Here is a 15,217-nt window from a genome sequence, read left to right as displayed (position 1 = left end):
AATGGGGGTGTATAATATAGGCAGACATGTTGTATGCACAGAGACCAAAAACCTAAGGACACCACAGTGGCTTGTGAAGGTAACTCATCCTACCCTAATTATAGTGTAGAGTTCCCAGGAAGAAGCATAAGACACAGTGTGGAAACCTAGCGTCACCCAAGTCCTGGCATTACGCTAATGTCGGGACTCTCTTAGAGCTTGCAGCCACTGTAATCTGTTGTCACTTTCCATTGGTTGATTTATAAAAGACTTATCCGCTTCACCACACTCATGGCTTTGCTCTAGACAGTCACAACCAGGAGATGGGAATATCTTGTTTTGTTTTTTAGAACATTTATCAAATAAAATTAAATGCAGGAAAAAAAGACACCTTTAGAATTAATACCAGGTATCATCTCTTATGCTCTATATAACAAATATAGCAAGGTGAAAATAATTTCAAATGTCTCCTTAGGGGGCTAGAGCGATGACTCAGCGATGAAGAGTACTTGCTGCTCTTGAAGACCCAACTTCAAATCCCAGGTGCCTCAAAATTGCCTGTAACTCCAACACCTGACATGGGAAGGATAATTTGGTGTCTCTAGATTCCATGTACATACACATAAACATGTATATACTCCCACAATGATACACACACATACACACATACACACACACACACACACACACACACACACACACACACACACCTAAATTTTTTTGATAAAATAAATCTTAAAAGTTCTGTTAGACATTTAAACACTTTTGTTGAATCCATTATGTTCATGGAAAAGTAATTCCATTATTGGCAACACCCCTATGTTACTGCTTGCTTTAGATCATTTTCTATCAGTCTGTTTCCCAAGGTCCCTCAATTTCCCTATGATTTTTAGCTGTTTTGTCTTGTTTTTAGGCTAGTTTAGGTTCTGGTATCTTTAAATATATTATTTTGTTCTTGGATAGGTTCATCATGTAAAACCCATGTCATGTGGAATTCTAAACCCTATCAAGGTGGGTCACTCTCCTTTATTTTTCTATCATTTTTTTATAATTTATTTTTCTTTATTTATGTGCATTGGTGTTTTGTCTGCATATATGTCTGTGTTAGAGTGTCAGATCTTGGAGTTACAGACAGTTATTAGGTGCCATTCAGGTGATGGGAATTGAACCCCAGTACTCTGGTAGAGTAGTTAGTGCTCTTAACTGCTGAGCCATCTCTCCAGTCCCGTATTTTTCTATGCTTAAATGATCATTTTACAAAATGGCTTCTTCGCTTCTAAACAATAATGAAGAGGTGGGATATGGTTCCACCCTGGGCAGCACACCATCTCCTGAACCAAATGTTTATCAGAAGGCTTTGCAGAATCTCATTAAGTTGCCTCAGTCAAAGACCAGGTGAATCATTCGGAGCCTCCACCCAGTTCCACTTTTCCCTCTAGTAACAACTAATTCTTATTTTCTCTCTCCTGCCCCTGCCAGCACACAATCCCACAGCCCAACATCACAAACTCACTCTGAGTTGGCACTCACAGGATGAGATAAGAAAAAAATGTCTATGCCTTCCTGTTAAGTGTCTGGCTGTAAGGAAAGTATTTTCCTTCAAAACCAGTCTTAAAAGTGCCATAGGATGCTATGCTTTTTAACTTCACATTTTGATTCCTTAACAAGATGAGTGCAAAAAAAAATATTTTACATGAAAATGTTCACGGGTTAAGCACTACCTTATTAATTATGCAAAAAATGAACCTAATTTGCATGATTAGGTATAGTGTGAGTATAGACTCAATGAATCTGAGAATTGAAAGTGCATGGGATCTGCAGTTAATGAGCCTGGATGAAATCCATGCCCTGTTACTTTGCAGCATGACATTAAGCAAGTTAATCAGTCTCCATCTAGTAGGATAATACCTCTCTCAGAGGCCAGTCATGGGGGCTCATTATACTAATATACACAGTCCTAAGCAGCAGCATCTCCTTGGGTAGTGATCATGGCAACTCAAACCAACAACTTGATAAGAGTGACCACCACTGTGAACTGTCTAAGTCAGGTAGCTCACTCAATCCTCTCAATATCTTTTGAAGAACAACTCCTAATTCCTGTTTTACAGATGAGGAGCCTGACACACAAAAAAAGGATGTATTGACTCGAGATCAGGAAGATAAGAATTGAAAAAAAGTAGGTGTGAGCCCTAAATCCATACATTTAATCACCATAACCTCCACATACATCTTCTCTCCTTAAAGTTTAAAGAGAGATGACCTTGAAATTGCAGAAGTTCAAAGTTGTATTTGAGATGAGTCATGGAGTCAGGAGCTATGACCTGTAAACTTAAACTTTGCAGTTTCATTGGCCATTCAAAGACAGACACACAAGAAGCAGGAGAAAGAAGACAGAGAAAACCAAGGGATAGGTAAGTAGTAGGTTTTGAATGATAAACCAGAAAGTTTCATTACTCTATCAAAATCATAAGTGATCCCATTATTGTGACCAATTAGTTACTATTCTAGAATAGTCACATCAAATCCTCACCCCGCTTAAATGGGATCCAGATCCAGAATATTCTAGGCAATCTCGGCGCTCTAAAAGGAAAACCACTGATACCAGCACCCATCACAACCCAGCATCTCTTCATACTACACTCTGTCATCATTGACTGGAATTGGCCTCTGGCATGCTAATCAAGCACAGGTAGATTTTGCTGTGTTTCTATTTACCATTGTCTGTTTCCCCCACTCCACATGTATACTCATCATATACTGAAGTACAAATCCTTGTCAGTGGAGCTGACAGAATCTGGATGCAGAACAAGTTTCTTAATGTCACTTCATAGAAGCAGATGCTCATCCCACTCACTCCTAAAACACCCATTGGCTTCAATATCATCTTTCCGCCCATGGCAAGCCTTGCGAGCCTTCATGTCTTGCCTCAGTTCTCAAGTCCACAGGGTTTTCCCACACCCACTCAAGCAGTTTCACCAACCAAGGGAGCCCAAGACCAATGACAGTAAAGACAGAACCAGCTGTACTTGAGAGGATGGGTGTGTGGACTAGCTGTCAGTGCTTGTTGACCTAAGGCAAGAGATGCCAAGAAAACCAGTCCAGTTCTGATAAGGGAAGAGGCAATGTAGATCAAGAAGAGACTCACCTTCTCTAGCTGAACTAATCCATGATGGAGCTACAAGATGTTAACAAGAGTGATTAGTACCTATCACATAAAAAGTTAGCATGATAAGGATGGTGATAGCACTAGCCACATGCCAGGCATTATTCTTAATAGATTAGCATCTTTACTACAGTCCTTGGAGATTGGTACCATTATCACCATTGTTCAGATGTGGAAACTGAGGTACATAAAGGTTAAATAGCCTTTCCCAAGTGGATATAAAAGTGAGGAAGATAAAATGCACATGTCTAATCTGCCTTCAAAGTCTTTCTTCTCACTGCTTTACTATAGAAAAGCAAAAGCTGTGATTTTGATTTTTCTCTATTTTTTTTTTACTTTCATACTTTTTTTCCTTAGATTTTTTTTGTTCTGAATGAAGAACCCTTGTAGCCCAGGATATCCTAGAACTTAAGGATGAACATGAACTATTTATCTTCCTACATCCATGTCCCAAGTGCTGGGACTATAGGTGTATACCATCACATTTGGCTTCTGGTAAGCTTTTTCTATAAAATGTGTACACACTGCACATTTTAGGCTTTGCTTACCACAGAATCTCTGTCACAACTATACAACTCTACCACTGTAGGCCAAGGACAACTGGAAATAATATTTAAACACTGTTCTATTAAGACATATTTCTAGACAGTGGGATTTGAATTTGTATTGTTTTTACATGCCCACAAAATATGCTTTCAAATTTTTTCACCCATTTAAAAATACACAAAGAAAAATCATTCTTAGCTCACAATACATATAAAAACAGGTGGTAGATAAAATTTTAGTCAGAGGCCATAGCTTGCAGACCATTGTTCAAAAGGTTTAAATGCAATTAAAACAAATGATATGTGGAGTAAAATATGAATCACGGTTCCTTGTCTGCTATATTTACATTGCATCCATTTAAATCCTAAAATTACTGCCAGTCTTTCTGCTTTGAGTGATCTCAAAAGTGCAATCTAAATCTAGAATCCAGTGCATATCTGCATGGTTAGCAAGCCCTGTGGCCTTGGGCAGTTTACTTAATTCTAAGCCACAGCTTCCTCATCATAATAAGCAGTGATCTGACAGGCTGATTGTTGTAGGCATTAAATTAAAAAAGTAGATGTCGAGCAATTATCAGGGATCCCCAGCAGGTTGTAAATTCTGGATAAATATTAACCTTTATTAATGCTTATATTATTATTACTATTGTCAACATCATCAGCCCAGTGAAGAAAATCAAAATAGCACAACCTCTGAAGCTCAGTTCCAGAAGACTGGATGGATGCATGCTCCCTTGAAGGTCGCTAAAAATTCCTTAAGTCTTTTTTCCAGGCTTCTTACTACAGGATCATTCTATGACATCAAAACAGTGCTTTCTTTACAAAAAGAGAAAATTCTGCCACACTCTATTCTAGAGAAATCTAGAAAAATTAATATATGAACATCACCTAACACTATTTCATCCCTAGACTACTTTGTCAGTGACTAGGTATGGTCTAATCTCCATTTGTTATCAACATCTCATTCCCCATCCTTAGCTTATTTGGGTGTTTATTTTCAATGTCTGTGAACCACGGTAAGAATGGGAAGATAGGAAAATCAGCATAAAGAACTTCTATGCTTTAGGAGGACTACATTTTTGTATCATATAATCGGGTTCTATGTACATAGAACCAAAGTGCTATCAGTGCTATCAAAGTCCAGTTGCTCATATCAAAGACAAGCTCTCATTCTCCTTGGCCATGTACTGTGTGTCTGGCATCATGAATTATCTAACCATTTCTGTGGTCTCAGCATGAGTTACTAAAGATGAGATATGCAAATAAAATGCTTGTGAAGACCCAGAAATCATCACTGTCTATGTGTGGGCCAAGGAAAACCATGACTGTGCTAGAAGTCATCAAGTTTCCTTGTTATCTGAGACTCAACAGTTTTCGTCTCAAAAGACTTGTGGGCAGGTAGCTTTGATGAAGTTCACCATTTATCTGCTGGAGAATCAGCTGAGCATGACTTAGTTATCTGACGCTCTGTTTCAGAGGACTGATGGGTTATGTTCTCAGAAGGGCATGACAATTCATCAGCAGCGGGAATGATCGATAGTTCCTGGAAAGCGTTTTCCCTGTCATCTTGAACTTTGAGTATCACAGGAGCCAAATGTCAGGTCTGACAGTTTGAATAGTAAGAAGAGCCCTGGCCATTTTTGAAAAAGAAACAAGTTCTACAAATTTGAAAGCATCTTTTCACGAAATCAAGTAATCATGGCTTAGATAATCGAGACAAAGATCTCCACCAGAGACACTTGGAGCAAGTGGGATGGTTCTGTGTATGTTAGCAGACAGATGATCGGTTTTCGTGCTACAGCAGATCCCATCCTTTCAAATATCTTCTCTCTGTTTCCTTTGATCTTTAATCAAGTTTGCGTTTTTACAGTCAGTATAGAGTCAGCAATTCTTTACTCAATTATTGCATTAAACATGTTTCCTAGTACTGCAAGACTGATCAAGGAACTAAATGACCAACAGTCAAACTAGTCCCTTTTTTGGTTATATTTGATGATAAAACTGGAAACCTTAAGGGATGAATAAATAGATCACTGGGCACATGATTCTCTTTTTTAATTTCCTATGATGTGTCAGAGCTCATTTCTAACACACTTACAAGCATCAAAAACACTGTACTATCCTCTTTTTTCCTGACAGCTACTTCTTTGAGAATGTTTCCATCCTTCAGTTTACTCTTAGTGAACTCAAATAAGGCAATGCTACAAGACCCTCACTATTCCAATGCTACTATTTTTTATTTAAGGTTAGTAATGTCTGAGATTAAACATTAAATATCTAATAGCAGCATCTCACACCTTCATAACAACTCAAGAAGAATAAAATTCTTCCAAACATCTTTCACTTCAAAACAATAACTCCAGACAGGCGGTGGTGGCGCATGCCTTTAATCCCAGCACTCAGGAGGCAGAGCCAGGAGGATCTCTGTGAGTTCGAGGCCAGCCTGGGCTACCAAGTGAGCTCCAGGAAAAGTGCAAAGCTACACAGAGAAACCCTGTCTCGAAAAAAAAAAAAAAAAAAAAACAATAACTCCAGACTTATTTCATCTGCATGTGTTTGGTTTCAGATCCATCAATCCATTGCCCAATTTTAAGAGTATAATAGTAGACATTAGGGACTACTGTAAACACAGTGTTCTGAATTCTTGCAAGGAAATAACAGATAATTTGAGTGTAATTCATCATTGCCTACCAGAGAAACAGGGGATTTGTGGGAAAACCTGCCCCTGCCCCCATTTCTCCTTTCAAAACTAAAATACTTTGATTTCTCTTTGCAAGTACTAGAGACCAAACTCAAGTTCTTACATGTTCTACACAAATGTTTTATTAATAAGTCACATCTTCAGCCCTCAAAACAGATATTTGAACATAGAACTGTATCTATCTTTCCATTTCCTAATTTATAAAGAAAGTTAATAGGACACAAAGTCACAAAGTGATAGTACAGTTATTAGTTTCTTCACTGTTATATAGATTAGGGCTGTAAGGTAGAGTCTAAACTATCCCTACTTCCAAGGCATGCCTGGGTATACTAAGATAACTAATAAATGCAAAAACAGGACGTATGTTTGCATGATGCTCAAGGAGACTATCGTTGAATAGTTCTTTCTTGGAAAGAACAGCGTCCACTATGCAAACACACTAAGCCCAGTGAAAAGCCAACATTTCAGAGGTGCAGAAGATTCTGGTAACTGGCACTTGGATTGTTCTGTAGCCTTATCTCTCCATGATCCATAGTGGAAAAAATGAATGTAACACCAGTGAAGAAGAATATTTTCTAAATTGTGTAGTTGAAGCCCTCGAGAACACAAGGAGACCCACAGATGTGGACAAATGGCAGCATTTTCCTGATAACCTGAGTTCGTGGGAAAAAATTGCACATAGCTAGCCAGCAAAGCAGAAGGCAGCTGCAGTAGTGCAGAGATACGGCAAGCAGGCCAAGCCCTGGGAGAGGACAGCAAAGCTTGATGAAAACTACAAACCCCTTCCTCCAAGGAAGGTCCATACATGAGTTATTTGTGAGAACCTATGAAATGCTTGTAGGACTCTCTGGCTATATCTGGAAAGGAGAAATGGGAAATGGACTTAGCGACCAATTGTGAACTCAATTCCATAAAATTCAAGTTGGAACTGTGATTCTTCTATGTGAAGTGCTGCCGCGATGCTGTGTTTTCATAGAGGAACCATGGGAGAAGATCTATAAAGCTACATTAGATATGTTGTATGAGTACTGGAGATGGACATGTATACTTTGTGTAAGTGTTTGAAAAGAAATTACAAAATGTCATATGTAACCCCCAGTTGAGGAAATATATCTCTATTGAGAACCTAGAGACCTCCTGACAGTCTCTGTCCCTTCGTTTTGTCTTTACCGAACATCTTAACTGTCTGTAAACAGTATTGGAATGTTTCCTATGCACATGAAAAAAAGGCAACTCATTCAATTGTACATGGCATGGGTGGGGTTTCATTGAAACATTTAGACATTGAGACAAATACCTGAGAGAAATGGTTTAAAAGAAGAAAATTTCATTTTGCCTCAACACTCAGAGGTTTTTGAATCACAATTGTCTAGCTCCATTTTTTCCTCTGGGTAAGTGGTGAGCCAGAACATAATAATGGAAATGCATGGCTGTGGAAAGCTGTTTACTTCTTGGCAGTATGAAACCCAAGAAGATACACGAAGGGCTATATATACCCTTCAACGACTTTTCAGAGTTTCTCATCTGAAAACTAATGAGCTGCTATAATCCTTTGACCTTAGCCTCATTTTAATGTCCTCAGAGATCATGAAGGGTACATCTCAGAGAGGAGCCGACTGATGAGTGCTTTTGAGAATGGCAAATGTCTTCCTATGTGGACTTCTAGTCAAGTGGTTTGATCACCGCCAACTATAAGTACGAGGAGATATTGTCCGTTTGCAGCCTCTCGATAGGTGCAGCCTCGGGGAATCAACAGGCTAGACTCACAGGGATGGTTACCTCTAACAAGTGGAATGTAGAGAGAGCTAAGGTGAAGTGGCGTAGTTAATTTCTACTGCTGCCATTCTGCAGAGAATCCTAATGTCCCAAAGCTAGGACAGTAAGGAGCATGTGTACAAAGGTTCTATGAACAATCAGATTCAGAGTCTGTTGCCTCTATATCTCCTCTTTGAAATTGTCAGTGTGTTTGTAAAGCACATATTCAGTGAAGGCCTTTGCTCACATTCACCAAACACAACTCACCATGACAATTTCAGGGATCAGAAATCAACATCATTAATTAAATGCATTAATTTTTTCCATGTGTCTATTGTGAGTATGTTCACAGACACATGCAGTTGCTATGTTAGGCATGTGGAGGTCAAAGAACAATTAGCTGGAGACAGTTCTCTTCTTCGAGGATTACCAGGATTGGCAGCAAGTGCTTTTACCTACTCACTGAGCCATCCTCCCAGCCATCTGAACACCTTTGTTATTCTTTTCTAGCAAAATGGGACTCTTTAGTTAGGTCTTAATCACGTGCTCTGCTGACGTTGGTCTAATTTCTAGAAATTTTAAGAAACATTGGGCACAGACTTAGCCTATCTGAGGTCTGAAGTTAGAACAGGTTTATATAGGACAAGGATCAGTAAACTCCCATTCATACAGTGGATTCAGGTCACCACATACCACATTATAAAATAAACGTTAATTAAAGCACAGCCATGCCCAGTTATTTGCATAATGATTCTATTGCGGAAGTTCCATAGCTGTGGCAGAAGCCATAAGACCCATGAAAACTAAAAATTTAACATCAGCTCTTTAAAAAAAATGTTTGCCACTGTTTTAGGATGTCTTATCTGTGCTTAAATTGTGCTGCATAAAAAAAATTGAATTTACAAAAACCACTCTAACAATTTTCTATCTTCTCTCTATGTTTAATTTTTTTTTGCTAACTTACTTATTTCTTTGTTCACAGGGAGGGTGCATGAATTTGGGGCTTCTGGCTTACTGGGCAGTTTCTCTGCCACGGAGTTACGTCCAGAGACTTCTCTCCTGTCTTTGCTCCGACCTTCACCCAGATGTATTTTCTTGCTGTATTTCTAACATGAGATTCGATTCAATTCTCAAGAATTTTGTAAATAAAGCCAGGTGTTGCATCCACAAATTCTGCCTAAAGGAATGGATACATTTGTGTTATCTTCTCTTTCCTCAAGTTTGAACTTTTTATGAATTATGTGGAGGGCGGGGAACACGAGCAAGCATGGTATGCAGATGTGGGCATCTGTGTACATGTGTGCGGAGACCAGAGCTCTAGCACTGGGTTCTTTCTCTGTTGTTCTCCACATCACTTTTTGAAACAGGAACTCTCTCACTCAGTCTGCGCACCCATAGGTGAGACCAGCTGACCAGTGAGCTGTAGGGATCCCCCACCTCTGTCCCCCTCAGGGAGGGGCTTCCAAGTACATCGCAAAGTCTGGCTTTTAATGTGGGTGTCAGGGATCCGAGCTCAGGTTCTCACACCTGTGCACAAGCATTTTACATTGAGCCGTCTCCGCCCTTTTCATTTTCGTTGAGATCTTGGCTCCTTCTTTTTAGTTCCTGTTCCTTTCCTCCTAAGGGTTTTTCGGTTCTAAGGAATATTCAAATGCTGCCTAACAATATCTTCCAGTACTGAAACACATCACTCCCTTCGTGGTGCCCCCTACAGAGTGACAGATCCAAGAGCTAGCTGAAATGTCAGCACACCACCAGGAAGGGTTGCCAAACCTCTATTCCAATGTGTTTAGTACATGGCAAGACTTACTAAAAGTTGAGCCCTAACAATGGCTCCTCAATGGAATTCCACGGAAGCATCTTTCTGTAGAAAGAAGACCCAGAATGAGGCTGCTCCTTTAAGGATGGTTACACTCTTCCTCTCCCAATATTCAAAATTAAGCCCCTCCAAATAGCTTACACGTCGAAGTTTATAACCTCAGCTTACACAAGTCCAGTACAAAAAGATCTACTGCCTGCAGGCAGAGCGAGGAAGCTCTTTAAAGATGAATCATTTTCATAAATGAGTGCAGAGGGAGGTCAGGCCAGGGGACAGGGAAGGTTACGTGTGTGCCTGAGATAAGGCCTCATCCATCCTCCCCTGACTGTCAGGTCTTGATGGGTGAACATTGCCTTGAGCTCCCATAAAACATGTTGTTTGCAGAAAACTTGCAGGTGGTTCATAAAAAAGTCCAAACTGTTGCCATGAAATTTATCTCCCACTGCGGGATCTGTTTATAATAGAAGCAAAGGATCTCAAATAGAATTAAGTATCTTGGACTGACTTATATTGGCTGGGGGGGGGATTGAAAAATTCAACCTGCTTCCCCATAATGGTACTAAAAATGTCAAAGTATTTGTATTGATGACATCTTGACAAGATGCGAGTATGTTCAAAGGGAAAATAATGTCTATTGTGTGCTTGCTCCTTATCCCTGGGGTAAGAATAGAGTGGGTGAGATTTTATTGGAAGAATGTAATCAGACAACTGAACTCTTCATCACATTTTATTTCTGAAGAGTGTCAAGGATTGGTTATTTACAATTCCTCCATCTGCATGGTCAAAGTGAAAAGGGCATCTCAATTTTTTTTTAAGTTGTAAGAGATATTTATTATCTCGAAGCCAAGAAGAGATTGGGGGCAATGGTAATGTTGGCCATAATTTGAGGTATCTCCATATAGAAATGGAAAGAAAATGCTGAGACAATTCATGTAGATAATTCAGACCCTAAAACCTCTGTCACTTGAGAGAAAGAGATAAGTGAGAAAGAAGTGCTAAATTTCGTTTGTGTTGCTTTTCCAGAGTTGTGTTTATAATTGATTCAATTTATCACATCCCAGGTGCGCCTACCTGCATAGTGGTTTTAAGTTGCTGAAAAGGCTAGTGCTCATAAATCTTGAATTGATGAATTTAGCACTTCTATAGGGAAGGATATTACATGGAGGATGATTCACTGAATCAAAGCATGCTTTAGCTGGTGGTGACCTTGGATAAAATGTAAACCAGGATTCCAAACTCCACCACAATGTAGTTGAATGTCTGCAAAAATTAGGAGATGGGATACTCTCTATATATTCACAGTAGCTGCAGTTCAGGGTCCTACAGTGGTTTCAGGGTGAAATTTCTCCCATAAGCTCAGGTGTTGGAATGTTCGGGTCCTCAGGGGGAAGTTCTGCTTGGGAAGGCTGTGGAACCTTTGAGAGGTGGAGGTTTGCTGGAAGAAGTAGATGACTTGAAGGTGATCCTGCAGTTTTATGGCCTGGCCCCACTTGTTTAGGTAATGTGACCAGCAGCCTGTCACACCCACTGCCATGTCTTCCTGACCATGGTGGACTGTATCACTCAAACTGTAAGCAAAATAAATCCTTCTTTTTTCCGGCCTACTTCTTGTAAGGCCTGTTGTCAGAGCAAGAACGAAGGTAGCTAACACAGTCTCTGTCTATCCCCCAAAAGGCCGGCACACATCTTTACTTGTCTTTCTCACCAGGGACTTTTTCAGGGTCAGAGTGCAGGATGGTCTGCAAAGCACTAAGGCTGATCAAATACCTTCATGTCCAGTATGAGTATTGTTCTTCAGGAAGGAGTCAGAGACCTCTCACCTCAGCTCTTTGTAAGTCCTTTTCTCCATCTTTCTCTCTACCTCTAAACCCACTTCATGGCCACAGAGGCACTCTTGCAAGAATTCCTGCCCCACCCACCCACACAGTAAGTGCACTCTTCCACACCTAAAGAGCATCCAAATCCTTATTTCAAGGACAATCAGTGCTTTTCTCAAACCTTTGTATTACCATTCATGTCAAGAAAACTTCCGTAACATCCAAATGGTTTTAGAGCTAATGTTGCCATCTTTGTGATAATAGTAATTCAAAGTTGGATAGGTAAGTTGGGGGAAAAGGTATTATGTTCAATCTCTCCCAAAAGATTCTTAGTAATGGAAATTCAGGAATTGTGGCAACTCAAAAGAAAAAAAGTGTGTTTGCCAATAAGGTGGTTGTATGAACTGAATGTTGCCCTTAAATTCAGATGTTGAAATTCTAATCACTCATAGGCGCGGTATTAAGAGGTGGGGACTTTGTGAGATAATTAGGTCATGAGAATAATCCTCCAAAGTATAATTAAGTGCCCTGAGACAAAGAAAGCAAAATCAGAGACTTTCTCTTCATCTCTCCCCTCCTCCTCTTCCTCTTAGCTGTCTCTTTTTCTCTACCCTTGTCTCTCTTTTTTCTCTTTCCTCTGCCTTATGTGGATACAAAGAAGGGCAGCTATCTACAAAGTAAACTCCCATCAAACACTGAATCTGTTAACAGCTAGATTTGGACTTCCCATCTTGGAGAACCTGACAAATAAACATTATTACATACACCATCTTGTCCACAGGAGTTATTATAGCGGGCTAAGCTGGGTAGACACGCTCACTTTATGTAACCATTTATTATTGTAAATACTTAGCTTTTCTGTTTATATTATTTTTGTTCATTTTGGCTTATAATTTACATACTGATGGTAAGTAGCAGGCTGGAAGAGTGTAGCAAATGCTATATCCTCAAGGCACTTAGTCAATATTCTCAAAATCTTGGCTGTGAGTAATACGCATTACCTGTGCTGTTAGACTGTTGATATTTGCACTTCTAAATGAATGACGGAAGGGAAATGACTTTGTCTGCCCTCTAGCCTTCTCAAATCTTCCACCCAGATTTTATCTAAAATGACTCAGACTATCCTAATCCCAAGGAATTACTCTCCTAATCCCAAAGATCTTAGTCAAAGGATTCCCTCACTCTCATTTGGGTATTCCATGCCACTCTTGCAACAAGGTTTTGATAGTTTCTTCTCAGTACAGAGTACCTAAATGTACTCATTGAGTAAGTAGCTACAATCTGAGTATGTCCAGCATGCAAATAGTAGGGGGTAAATTATTTGTTATAACCTATAATCAAGCAAGGGAAAAAGTCAAGTGTAATATAATGTGTAACTGTGAAAAGTTATATAGTACTTTCTAGAACAACAAAAAGCCTGATGCTTAGACTTATGTTCAAGATAACACTGTGATACCGTTGCACTCATTTTTCAGACAAAAATGTTGAGACTTGGTTAAGTTGCTTGCTGGAGGTCCTGTAACTGGAAAGTGGAAGAGAGGGTAGAGCATTTATTAAATGAAATGTGAAAGCTTTTTAAATGTTTTCAGTATTTCCCACTTCTACAGCTTCAAGGTACCAAGTGATAACCTTTATTTGAAAGAAAAAAATTAGTCTAATCTTTATTACAATATGCCACACAAATGTCTCCATTTGTTATCATGACACCTTGGTCTCAGCTCAGTGCCTGAAATGATCTGGCTATGATGAACGTAGCACCACTACAGCAAGCATCATGGCGTTTTTCCAACTGAGTCTGCAGTTGCAGTTGTTAACGCAGTTAACCTCAGAAGTCGAGGATATGCCTCAGCTTTTGGAGTACTTTCTTAACATGGAGGAATCACTGGCCCCCATTCCTAGCATTTGATAAACTGGGTGTGACTGCACATGCCTGTAATCTCAACTCTCAGGCAACAAAAACAGTAGGATCTCCTTAAGGTCATCTTTGTCTACAGAGCAAGTTCAAAGCTAGCCTTTAATATATTAAACCATAAGAGAATTTATTCTATATGGATATATTTCAAGAAGAAAGTACCAAAGACTTTCTTACTCCTTCCCCAACCCAATGAAACATGAATCACACTTTTCCTATTTTTGTGGTCAGAAGTAGGTACCACGTCACACTCCTGAGATTTTATGTTCATCTAGAAGTATTTTGACAAAGTTGGTTTAAGCGACTTATCATCTTCACATTATCATCTATCATATTATCATTTCTCATGCTTGTTTAGGCTTCTGTCACCTAGGCCAAAGCCAACCAAAGAAAAGAGAGAAGTGAATCATCCCAATCCTTCCTCCTCAATGCCTTATTGTTAATGAATGAATAAGACATTTAAAAAAGGAAAATTCAGTCACTCACAACATGGATAAAACTTGAGGACATGATGTTAAGTGAAATAAAGCAGATACAGGAAGACTACTCCTGTATGAACATGATTACCAGAGCCTATGGATGGTAGAAAGGGATAATAAAAGGGAAGATTTTGCTCAAAGACTACAAAGATTCAGTTGGAATAAGAAATGTGTTTTAATGATGGAATGTACTGCATCACTGTATGGTGGCTACCAGTTAATAGCAATATAACATAGGTGTGTGTTAGTGTGTGTGTGTCAGTGTGTGTTTGTGCAGTGTGTATGGTGTGTGGGAGTATTATTAGGATATTTTTTAAATATTTTATTAAGAACTAAAGGAGGAAACAGAAATACAAAAGCGAGACAGATGAGAACAAATTTATAGGATAGTTAACACAATTTGACATCCAATAGGATAACAGAGAAAAATACAAAAGAATCAAGTGGAGAAGACACTGGTAACATTAGCCATAAGTACAAAACATCAGATACATGATTTCCTAGCTTCTCAGATATCATCCTTTTGTAAGTTCAGGTCTGTTCAAGTGCTATATGAAATGAAACATGTCACATATAATGAGATATAATAGAACCAAATATGGTAGCGCATGCTTTGCTGAGGACATTTGCAGGCCAGCAGTAAAACTCTATTACAGTAAGTCTAACACTTTGTGGATGAGGTAAAAGGGAAGAAAGCCATGCAGAACTATCAGCTTATAATTTGGAAGAATCACGTGGCTTTAGCAATTTGCAATCTTTCTCAGAGGAGGGAAAATTACTTTAAAAGATAAAACTATTACAAGAATATTAGTTAATTGGACTTAAGTCTAGCCTAATAATCATATATTCTCAGAGAGATGTGGGAAATATCATTTTAAATAAATTAATCCATTCAAGATGTAATAATGGCAACCAGCTTTCCCTCCCATTTAAAGACACTAAGAGAAAAGGCAATGGACAAAACACACAGACTCACAGTGTATGAAACCATTTCTCCCTGGCAGTGCAAGACAGGGATCCCTGAAGGGTGAGAAATAAAGAATAGAA

The 15,217-nt window shown here is 39.1% G+C and overlaps 1 long non-coding RNA gene across 2 annotated transcripts in view; it reads left to right on the top strand.

Moving 5' to 3' along the window:
• The window catches only part of LOC119088047, a 29,704-nt gene extending 20,390 nt beyond the window's left edge, over nucleotides 1-9,314 (top strand). Inside the window, exons 2-5 of one of the 2 annotated variants that reach the window (XR_005091617.1) lie at nucleotides 455-522; nucleotides 943-990; nucleotides 2,088-2,155; nucleotides 9,126-9,314. This is a non-coding gene — a long non-coding RNA (uncharacterized LOC119088047). Of the gene's footprint in view, nucleotides 1-454; nucleotides 523-942; nucleotides 991-2,087; nucleotides 2,156-2,321; nucleotides 3,385-9,125 lie in introns of those variants that run through there. The other variant, XR_005091616.1, reaches the window with a different exon arrangement.
• The last annotated feature ends 5,903 nt before the right edge of the window (nucleotides 9,315-15,217 follow it).

This window comes from Peromyscus leucopus, chromosome 5, assembly GCF_004664715.2.
Source record: "Peromyscus leucopus breed LL Stock chromosome 5, UCI_PerLeu_2.1, whole genome shotgun sequence".
Taxonomy (NCBI): Eukaryota; Metazoa; Chordata; class Mammalia; order Rodentia; family Cricetidae; genus Peromyscus; species Peromyscus leucopus.
The sequence above is the reverse complement of the archived record's forward strand: the minus strand, read 5'-3'. Positions and strand labels throughout refer to the sequence as shown.